This window comes from Paramisgurnus dabryanus, chromosome 23, assembly GCF_030506205.2.
Source record: "Paramisgurnus dabryanus chromosome 23, PD_genome_1.1, whole genome shotgun sequence".
NCBI lineage: Eukaryota > Metazoa > Chordata > Actinopteri > Cypriniformes > Cobitidae > Paramisgurnus > Paramisgurnus dabryanus.
The window spans coordinates 2,843,246-2,852,169 of NC_133359.1; positions in this window are offsets into that span (position 1 = coordinate 2,843,246).

The window sequence follows — 8,924 nt, forward strand, 5'->3', positions numbered from 1 at the left end:
GTTTGTCATAGAGACGGAGACGTTTATATTGCTCAGAACAACGTGCTTTTATTAGCCCTCGTGCAGAGCGTGTATCAGCAGAGTTACTTTTACATAAGACTAACTTATTCAACCACAAGGGGGCACTACAACACAGGATAAATGTTATATCTATGAACATATCTGCATTAACTGGATTGCACATTATCAGTTATCTACATCCCCTTTCTTTAGTTTTGTACATCTGTTTAACCAAAACAATAATTCCGCAAACATCTCTGTAACATCAATATAATGCAAAACCAAAATAACAATTTAAAGTAATGACCAAAATATCAAAATTATACTGTGCAATAACATATGCTTTACATCAAAATTTCAACAACATGCATGATTAAAAAGCATATTTGGGATTAGGCTTGGAGACCCGACCATATCTAGTACGATATGGCAACTTTTGATCAGCTGGTTCAGATGTAATGTTTTCTTCAGCATGTTGTGCATCCTTAGATACAGTATCACTTTCTGGCATAAATTTGAGTTGCGACAACAAGTCTTCCAGTCCAGTTTGTGTGTAGTGTGGGAGTGGTTCTTTCACAGGAAGTAGCTTGGGGAAACTCAGGACTGCTAGTAACATGATAGAAATCCCATGAATTAGCAAAGTCTCTGAAGACCTGACTCGAGAACTGGGTGCCGTTATCAGTGATTAGCTTCTGGGGAATGCCGTGCACAGAAAAGTGTCTCTTTAGTTTGTTGACAACATGATGTGAAGACAAGTTTTTTAGCACATCCATCTCAAACCACCCAGAGTACGAATCGACTAGCACTAAGTACTGTTGAGTGTTCCAGTCAAAAATGTCAGCAGCAACTACAGACCAAGGCAATTCTGGGAGCTCATGTAGGTGCAGTGGCTCCTTTTGCTGATGAGGTTTCAAAGCATTACAAATGCTGCAAGACAAAGCTGTCAATGTCCTGCGTCATAGCCGTCCTGTATACAGCATCGCGCGCTCTTCGTTTAGTTGCTTCGGCTCCTGCATGGCCTCTGTGCAAACTCTGTAGATATTCATTCTGTAGGCTGTGAGGAATTACTACTCTTTTTCCTTTCATGATGACTCCATCCTCAGTAGTGAGCTCATCTCTAAAAGGAAAGTAGGTCTTCAATGGCACAGGTACACTCTGAATTTTCTTTGGCCAGCCTTGTCTGATGGTGTTATACAGACTTTGCAAAACACTATCCTTCTCAGTGTGTTCTTTTAGCTCATGCAGTCGATTGACCGAAATCATTTGGACAGCCATCACCTCAAAATCATCCTCGTCATTGAGATCCTTTGATGTTGCTTTCATGGGTGCACGTGACAGTGTGTCAGCGAGATAGAGCAGCTTACCTTTTTTATAGGTAAGAGTCAAGTTGAAATTGTGCAGCTTCATCATCATTCTCTAAAGTCGTGCTGGAGCAGTGTGTAGAGGTTTGTTCAAAATTGTGACAAGGGGCTGATGGTCAGTTTCTACCAGGACAGATTTTCCATAGATATAGTCATAAAACTTCTCACAAGCAAAGACCACTGCCAGCAGCTCCTTTTCGATTTGAGCATATGTCATCTCCATTTTAGTGAGAGTGCGTGAGGCGTAGCTGATCGGCTCACCATTCTGTAGGCATGCTGCACCCAATCCATACTGTGAAGCATTACACGTGATGGTCACAGGTTTTGCTTACATCAAACACCAAGCTACATCCTTGTGAAGCAACTGTCGAAGCGGTGCTGCTAACTCACTGAAGTTTGGGATGAATCTTCCAAGGTAGTTAGCCATGCCCATGACAATGATATCATCCACAATTATGGCACATGGAAGGCCCGTGAATATCTGCTCCATTGCGCGTTGAAACACTTCTGATGCTGAATTAATGCCAAAAGGCATGCGCAAAAAACGATATCTGCCAAAAGGTGTTGCAAAAGTGGTGCATAGGGAGGATTTATAGTCTAGCTTGATTTGCCAGAATGAGCTTTTAGCATCGAGCACCGAGAAGACACTGGCATTAGACTTTGCGATGCTACTTCCTCTACTGTGCGCATAGGATGGTGAGGGCGCATGAGAGCTTCATTAAGATCCCTTGGATCGATGCACAGGCGGATCTTATCAGTGTTATTCTTATGTGTGGCGACCATTGAGGACACCCACTCTGTGGGCTCTGAAATGGGTGTTATGACTCCAAGTTTTGTCATGTTTTTTAGTTCGTCTTCTACTTTGTCACGCATTGCCACAGGTATTCGGCGAGGGGGGCGGACCACTGGAGTGATGTCTGGATTTATCTTCATAGAATATGTCACAGGTAAGGTGCCTAGCTTGTCATCAAATAGGTCTGCATACTCTGTGTGCATTTTGTGTGACAGGTTTTCTTCTTTGTTGAGATCCATTCCATGTACTTCTTCTTTAAGAGATATCAAGTTCATTTTTAAGCAGTCTGGCAGGCCCAGCAATGATTTGACATTTTTATCAACCACATGAAACTGCAACAGGTATGATTCTCGTTTGCTGGTTAAACATTGCAGCATCACAGTTCCTTTTGTTTGAATTTCTGTGCCTCCGTAAGCCACTAACGTTGCTTTCGAGTTCTCTTGTATTCTCTCATCTGTTTTCACAGCTTTGTACGTTTCTGTCGAAAGGACATTAAATTTTGCTCCTGTGTCAATTTTAAGCTCAAGGGGCTTGCCATTTACTGTCAGGCTGTAATGTATTTCTTGTTTGTTAATTCCACTATGGTGATTTACTGCATCAATTTCACTAGCACCAAGACACAGTCCATCGATATGAAATGACTCTTCACTACTGTCTGTGTTTGCATCAGTGATCTGATTGATTGATTTAAAATTATCTTTTGATGCAGACTTGCACTGGAGCTTGAAATGATTGAACTTTTTACAACGGTGACATTGTTGTCCGAAAGCTTTGCATTGATCACGCTTTGCTGGATGGTTTCCACCACAGTTTTTACAGTTGACAATATTCTTTGTCCCACTCGCATATTTCTGCTGCGGTTGCTGCCGTACATGGCTGCTTTCCCCTCTTTGCGTTATATAGTGCACTGCATCAACGCACGTCAGCGCGCTGCGCGGTGCAGCCAGCACTTTTGTTTGATGCGCGGTTAATTCACTGATTTGGCACATCACTTTCTCTGAGCAACACTCTTCTCACACTATCATTGTCTATGCCACAGACCAGTCTGTCTCTGATTAATTCGTCTGTGAGTGCACCAAAGTAACACGTTTTTGCTTTGTTTCTGAGTGTACTCACGTAAGCCTCGATGGTTTCGCCGGATTTTTGATTTCTGGTATTGAAGGAATGTCTTTCCATCGTCACGTTTGTCTCCGGATTGCACACTTCTCTGAATTTTCGTTTTAAACATTCTGGATCTTCTCTTGACTCTGCTGGTGTGATTACATCTTGCCCATTTGCAGCCAGTACCGCCGGAGCATATGGAAATGAACGCTCTCTTTCTATCGCCTCTGGTTCCGCAAGATTGAGGAGTATGTAGGCTTTGGTCTTATCTGGCTTTTCACTGTGGGATGCTGCGATAAATATGTCGAACTCCTGTTCGAAGTTTCGCCAGTTTTCTGCTATGTTGCCGTCGAAGATCAGTGAGTCTGGTCGGCGAAATCCTTCAGCCATTGTGTCTCTTCTATCCTCTTCTCTTGTTGAAAGTTTTAACTTCTGATACCATGTAGTTTGTTATAGAGACGGAGACGTTTATATTGCTCAGAACAACGTGCTTTTATTAGCCCTCGTCAGGGCCGGAGTGGGGCCACTTTTCAGCCCGGGAGTTTCAGGCCCAAGACCGGCCCACTTTTTCCCAGTGTTATTCCAAATTAGCACTTTTTTCAAATTAGATAAATAAAGCAACAGTTCAGCTCTTACTATAGTTTTTATTAATATCATGGTTCAACAAGGTAAAAGTTAAATAATATTTCACTTAAGATGAGAAGTTAACAAAAATATTCCTCTACACTCTAAAAAGGGCTGGGTTGTTTTTTACCCATAATGGGTATATATTGGACAGAACACATGCTGGGTTAAAAATAACCCAATGTTGGGTTGTTGTTATGCAACCATGGATTATAATAACCCAACAGTTGGGTTATAATAACCCAACAGTTGGGTCAATTTTAACCCAGCAGCGTGTTCTGTCCAATATTTGCCCATTATGGGTCAAAAATAACCCAGCCCTTTTTGGATCTATTCCACAAGGAAAGGTTGATATATTATTAGCATTGCTAATGCTATGAGGCCTATGATTAATCAGATGCAAATAGAAATATAAAACCCTGTCCTAATTAAAAAAGAAAACAATTTGACAAAAATATTGAATCCAATATTGGGTAAATATATAGCATAACAAGTGATTTATAAGCTTTTTTTAGGCTGGTCATTTTTGACTGGGAACACAAAAGGTGTTATAGGGTTCTGAACACAACCTGAGGGTTAAATAACTTTAATTCATATTGTTTACTCGTGGCCTCCTCATTTTCAGCGGGGGACTGGCTTATATGCTGCTCAGTTGCTTGCATATTTGCAAAGTCTATGAATCGCCATGTATACACAAAAGGCTAATATTTAAACAAAAAAAATGTTGGCTTGTAAATAGTTTGACAACGGTATTAGCCGAATAATTACGTTGCTAATGCTAATCATTACTAGGCTTATTTCTCTTTTAGTTACCTGTTGTCACTTTTGTTTGTCCTCTTGAAAATAAATCTGTAAGTTTTGCAGCATCCTCCTCCAATGGCTTTTTTCTTCAACCTGTTTTTTACGCACTCCTCCTCTCAGACGCGTATCGTTACGGTAGGGCCGGTCCAGCCTACCGGAGAAAAGTTTAGGAAAAGACGTGCTATGGACCGAACCAACTCTGTAGGAGGGGAGGGAGAAACTCCCTCACATGGTACAACCCATGCAGAGGCTGCGCGTTGCAGTGTCAATGCGAAATGTGTGAAGTTTCATTTAAGAGAAGATAGACTCACTAACGTGACAAATGTAAAAAATAAAAATTCGACCGGCCCAAAAGTGAAGCGGCCCACCGGGAATTCTCCCGGTTCTCCCGATTAACTTACCCACCCCGGGCCTGGCCCTCGTGCAGAGCGTGTATCAGCAGAGTTATTTTTACATAAGACTAACTTATTCAACCACAAGGGGGCACTACAACACAGGATAAAGGTTATATCTATGAACATATCTGCATTAACTGGATTGCACATCAGTTATCTACAGTTTTGATAAAGGTAAGTGGAACTTTATACTAAAACCTTTATAATAATCTGCACAGTTTATAGAATACAGAGACACATTTATAGAAATGTTTATAGAAATATGTTTTTATTTAAATTAGTAAATTTAATTAAAGATGTTTAAATACATTTCAATTAATGTTAAATGTGAAAATAAGTGTGATTATGTAATTCTTATGTAAAACACGATTTCATTGTAGGCTATTGGACAAAACCCACTGCGTGCTGTTTATTTAGGAAGACGTTTGCTGAGTCATTTGTGCGTTCTCAGATCATCGATATGAAATGTCTACACTTAAAATATGTACTGTTTTTTTGATGGAACATGCTGCCAGTCTTTTTGTTTACGTTTATGGTACTTGATTTATAGCTACATTTGTTAAACCTATTTTAGACTGCAGATTTATTTTGCGCGTAACTACATTTCCCAGAAATAACACACTGCGGAAATGCGCATGGACATGTTTTTATGATGTGATTTTAAATCAACATTTTAAATTTGATTTACTGCATTTCAATTCTTATTTTTCATTTGGGTTCTCTTTTCTAAAATCATCTGACCAATGGGGTGTGGTTAATGACATTTCAGCACTCCATGAACGGACAGCGACACAAACAGCTCTGCAGTTTTGGGGAAAAGCGCGCACGAAAGAAACGAGCAAAACCTCACGGTATGAAAAAATCATAAGGTCTTTGGGTCTTTATATCGAGATATTCTTTTACGTGCAAATGACGGAGAGAAGTAATATATCATCATCCTGTCTGGGGTTGATGGTTTGGTGGGGTGTGGGTTGAGTACTAGCTTGGCTAACTATACCCGGTCGACTAATCTAGGTTAATTTAAGAACGTTTTCTACCAGCGACTTCTCGTAGAAACTAAAATGTTAACTAAAACACAGTGTATTACAACCATAATATAGCTGTATATTTTTGCCATAGACACTCATCAGAATACTTCCTAATTATAACATTGAAAGTGTTTTCTGAAAAGCCTTTAATCTTTTACATTGGTATTTAGAAATCATGGTCTATTCGCTGGAATTTCAGTGATTCTCAAAAAGGAGCTTTGGGAATAAACATTTTTGAAAGCAGTTAGTATTTCTAACAATCTTAACTTCTTTCAAACTCTCCAACAAATATTTCAATTTTTTGTTTCAGTGTTAAGGAGTGGAGAGAAGAGGACACACCTGTGCTTAAAAACTTGATGTACAACTTTTATTACGCTTGTTTGCATGTCAGCTTTAATCTTAAATGCACAAATTAAAACAAAGGCTTTCACTGAGCATAAACCTTTAATTGTGAGCAGGTGCATGTCTTGATTTACAGCTCCTTACTGTTTGTCTAACAGTTTAAATCTTTTGAGCTGTATGGAGTCTGTATGCCATGCTGTCAAGGTTTTTATTCGAGATCTTAGAGCAGGGCCGGAGTGGGGCCACTTTTCAGCCCGGGAGTTTCAGGCCCAAGACCGGCCCACTTTTTCCATAGTGTTATTCCAAATTAGCACTTTTTTTAAATTGGATAAATAAAGCAACAGTTCAGCTCTTACTATAGTTTTTATTAATATCATGGTTCAACAAATAAGGTAAAAGTTAAATAATATTTCACTTAAGATAAGAAGTTAACAAAAATATTCCTCTACACTCTAAAAAAGGCTGGGTTACTTTTGACCCATAATGGGTAAATATTGGACAGAACACATACTGGGTTAAAAATAACCCAATGTTGGGTTGTTGTTATGCAACCATGGATTATAATAACCCAACAGCTGGGTTAAAACAACCCAGCACTGGGTCAATTTTAACCCAGCAGCGTGTTCTGTCTAATATATAAAATATATAAATAACCCAGAGTGTATTCCATAAGGAAAGGTTGATAAATTATTAGCATTGCTAATGCTATGAGGCCGATGATTAATGCAAATAGAAATTTTAAAGTCCTTATTAAAAAAAGAAAACAATTTGATAAAAATATTGAATACAATATTGGGTAAATGGCATAACAAGTGATTTATAAGCTTTTTTAGGCTGGTCATTTTTTACTGGGAAAACAAAAGGTGTTATAGGGTTGTGAACACAACCTGAGGGTTAAATAACTTTAATTCATGTTGTTTACTCATGGCCTCCTCATTTTCAGCGGGGGACTGCTCAGAAGCTGCTTGCATAATATTTTTAAAGTCTATGAATCGCCATGTATACACAAAAGGGTAATATTTTAACAAAAAATTTTTTTGGCTTGTAAATAGTTTGACAACGGTATTAGCCAAATAAGTACGTTGCTAATGCTAATCATTACTAGGCTTATTTCTCTTTAAGTTACCTGTTGTCACTTTTGTTTGTCCTCTTGAAAATAAATCTGTAAGTTTGGCACATTTGGCAGCATCCTCCTCCAATGTATTTTTTCTTCAACCTGTGTTTTACGCCCTCCTCCTCTCAGACGCGTATTGTTATGGTAGGGCCGGCCCAGCCTACCGGAGAAAAGTTTTCTTGGACGTGCTATGGACCGAACCAACTCTATGGGAGGGGAGGGGAAAACTCCCTCACATGGTACAACCCATGCAGAGGCTGCGCGCTGCAGTGTCAATGCGAAACGTGTGAAGTGTCATTTAAGAGAAGATAGACTCACTAACGTGACAAATGTAAAAAAAAAAAAAAAAACACTCTCGACCGGCCCAAAAGTGAAGCGGCCCACCGGGAATTCTCCCGGTTCTCCCGATTACCCACCCCGGGCCTGTCTTAGAGCACCAAAACTGTAGACAGCACTCATCTGTCTACCTTCTGCCATAGTTACAGATGTAGGCTACAGAGGGTTTGTCTGGTGTGCGCAGTAGTGGCCAAAAGTGATGTCCGACTTTGAATAATCTTTACTCAAATATTTTATTAACTCTTTCCCCGCCATTGACGAGATATCTCGTCAATTAAGAGAAAATGCTTCCCCGCCAATGACGAGATTTTCCGTCTTTCCGCAATACCGCTATTATCCACCAGGTGGCGCCCTTCCGCAACTTTTTAAAACCGGAAGTATTGCCCTATTGCAAGCTGCTGCATGTCCGTGTCTGTTTTAAAGATCGCTCTGAATGGGATCTCTATGAAAAGTCCGTCATAAAAATGGAATTATCTCTGCTTTTTGCTCAAAATGTGGTGTTTTTGCAAAAACCTACCCATATTCAAAAGCTGATTGCAAAAGAACCACTAAAGGTAGGATGAAACGGTTTTTTTGTTTGAAAGCAGAGGGTCTGTTCTTTCATTTGGTATATTGTATGTTTATATATTTAAAGAAGAACATTTTCTGGAAGGCATTAAACTTTGATGAAAATCATGAAAAACGCTGGCGCTGGCTGGCAACTTTTTTTAAAAATGCTGGCGGTGAAAGAGTTAAATATACATGCACTTAAAAAAAATGATTCATTGGATTAATTCAATAAAATTGTGGGCAGGATTTCCATCCAATATGAATTTGTTCCCCCTAACTCATAAAAAACTGCTTTACACAATAAAAATATATTGAGTTAGTCCAACTCAATTTAAAGTAAATGGCAATTCTCAATTAGTTGCCTCAACTCAATTTAATGTAGTCTGAATAACTCGATTTAGCATAGTTTGAATAACTCAGTATAGTGTAGTCTGAATAACTCAATTCTGTTATTTTATATAAAACGTTTTTATATCATAC